The sequence below is a fragment of the Centruroides sculpturatus genome, unplaced genomic scaffold, assembly GCF_000671375.1.
Source record: "Centruroides sculpturatus isolate CEXI.00-Female unplaced genomic scaffold, Cexi_2.0 scaffold66, whole genome shotgun sequence".
Classification (NCBI taxonomy): Eukaryota; Metazoa; Arthropoda; class Arachnida; order Scorpiones; family Buthidae; genus Centruroides; species Centruroides sculpturatus.
The window spans coordinates 1219077-1222270 of record NW_019384408.1 but is presented as its reverse complement, the minus strand read 5'-3'; positions in this window follow the sequence as shown (position 1 = coordinate 1222270).

The window sequence follows — 3194 nt, the reverse complement described above, 5'->3', positions numbered from 1 at the left end:
TTCGTCAAGTCGAACTCTCACAATGATAACAATTACTATCATAATGATTAAAAGTAGTGACAAACTATTCAGATAATAGAATATACTATATGCTGGGAATATCATCTATAGTCAACAGTACATCATTTGAGCCATAAGCAAGCCATAGTGAGTAATAAACAATAATTTGTGATAATTTTATTGACTAGATAATATATTAAAATTAATATATTTAGATGATTTTCTATCTAGAATCTAGATGACATAATTAGTAGCACATTCACATATAAGAACAACTATTAATCTTATTGTTGTTTCTTTTTGTTATACATCAACCAAAGCCAAATATTATTGGACTAGAAACAACTATAATACTAATAATTTAATAGACAATTTGGCATTAGAGTTAGGCGTTAGGGACCATCTCTTGATAAATTTAATAATTATAATTTAATTAAATAATTTAAATGTGAAGGTCCGAAACCCTTTTTCTGTTTTAGAACTGTAAACCTTGGAATTTTCCTTGTAAAAGGAGAAAAAAGAGAACCTCTGCGGTCAATGACCGAGACGCTCTCCCCGAGTAAGAAAAAAAAAAGAGAATGTTAAAATATCAATAAACGAAATCTCCTTTATTTGTTAAAAGGTAATTCTATAGACATTCATATCAACAAGACGGGAAGAAGAGATGTTTCTTATTACCCCTTTGATTGCACGTGACACGTGGTTATGGCAATAAATTGCCTCGTTCATAGTCAAACGCGACGCTTGATATAAACAATAACTAGATAGTTGACCAGGTTAAAGAAATTATTGTCAGATGATTGTTAATTTATGGATGAGAGCCATCAAACCTATAGAAATTTATATCATAAAATCATATCATCTTGACACCAATAACAATAAATTAAAGAAACTTCTCTGAGTCAGTTGTCCGAACTAGCTAGATCCAAATATCAACACACTAGCAGGTGTGTGGATAAATCATTAATAACGTCATAGTTCTCACCCCCTCGAAATTGGTATAAAGAGGGCTCGGCCCAGATATAGGGGTGGCTTTCAAGAAAACAGCAACCAAGGGATTAACTACCTTCAACACTGACCATCGACACCGGACGTGTAAGCAAAAAGGCTTGTCTATCTACAAATTAGTAAGTAGAATTATCTTCCTTCTCTCAGGTGGACTGGGGCTAATTCCTAAATAGATATTAAGAAGGATCAAAGAATATCCTCTATCGTAAATATGCGAGATGTATGCCGGAAAACCGCCTATTGTAACCTCGGTTAGAGATTAGCAGTATTATTAATTATTGTAACCTTTTCATATACAGTAAAACTTATCTATAGCGACCACCCACGGTTCCTACAAAAAGTGGTCTTTTAGACAGGTGGTCGTCCAATACAGGTGTTGCTGTAATACCGTATTTCCGTACCTATTTTGCGCACTTTTTAGCCATTTTTATTAAGCAAAACTCGAGATGAGAAAAAAATAAGCGAATTTTTTCAACGATAGGGCTATATTGGTATTGTATTTTATTCTTATCGGATAACCCGATTTACAGGAGTCGTCATGATATTATAAGACAGATTTAACACCAATACTTTAAAGATTAATACAATAGTCGCATTTTCTCGATTATAATNTGTTTATAGCTTTTTTAAATAAAAATGTATTATTCATATATTTCATATATTTAAAGTAGCAGTGAATTTTTAAGTTTGATAATTGTACTTAAATTTTTTGAGATTTATGAATTAACTATAATTATTCATTTAATCACTTTTCATATTAATGTCATTTTCTGACTGATGCTGCAATAGCCATAATTATTTAGATATGTCATCTGTGTTATTTTTAACAATAATTTATAATTATAGTAGAATTCTGATTATTCAAATATGATGTGGACTGAGGTTATCTCAAATAATTGAAACCTCTGATAATATGAAATTTATGGTACAAAATGGTCACTGAAATACAAGATTACTATAAAATCAAATTTTCATAATTATTACAATTAAAATTTTTATTCTGGTGATTTTTCATGAAAATGTATTCTTTTGTTTCTTAAACCTTTCTTTCTAGTATTATGCATCATTTGGCCAAAATTCATAAAATGAACTATAATAAATTCTCTTGTTTGCTGACAGCATTCTTCCACAATTCACTTGGATAATGTGGAATCTCAGCTAAAGTTATTGGTTACTCTACTATACAATAAAATATTAATATTTATTGATCTGAAATTCATATACCTGATCACAATAATCACATGTCTAAATAACCAAATTCAGTAGTTTTTTACTAATTTTAGCATTATAACTGTCTGTATGGTAAACAGGATAGCCCAATACTATTAATATTACTATACTAAATTTATTATCATTTCATTTTACAAATGCATTTTAGAAAACAGATAATTGATTCAATTAGAATGACTGGTGGTATTTTCATATTAAAATGTGAACATAAAATGATGGAAGTGTGAAGACATTTTCGTTTCTTCTATATATTTTTAATGTGAAAATACTGTCAGCCATTTTAATTGAAACTATGTATTTTTAATTATTGGTTTACTCTTTAAACTGTTTTACATAATATTACAGAGGCATAGCCTCTAATGAAAAATTGTCACTGTAAAGGAAGACTTTGTTCCTGGGAATTGGACATGATGGAAGTGTGAAGATGTTTTAGTTTCTTCTATATGTTTTTAATGATTGCTTGACAATTGAAGACACATCATCTAAGATATTCATTGTACAAATACAATAAATGGAAATAAATAAAATAATTCTTCATTATGAATAACTATTTGACTTCTTAAAATTATTTTAAAATACAATAATCAATTCAAATGAATAACAGCTATTATTCATAAATCACATTAAAATTACTTTTCCATTTTAATTACAGTAGAGCGTCGATTTTACGAAAGTCAATCATCCGAAAGAATTCCAGTTGGCAAATTTAAATTTTCGCCAGTGCTGTGGCGCTTCAATCTTCGGCTATGTCTTGGGCTACTCAAATATTTTACGCTTTTGATACTAAATTAACATCTGAAGTATAATATTTTATTGTTTTTATATTTTTCAATATATTTATTTTGTTTGTACAAAATAAAAAAATAATTTTTTACGATACAATAGTCTTCGTTAGGCTTAACATCGACGAAAATTCAACGCGAAGCGACATGCAACGGATAAAAATTTCAACATGG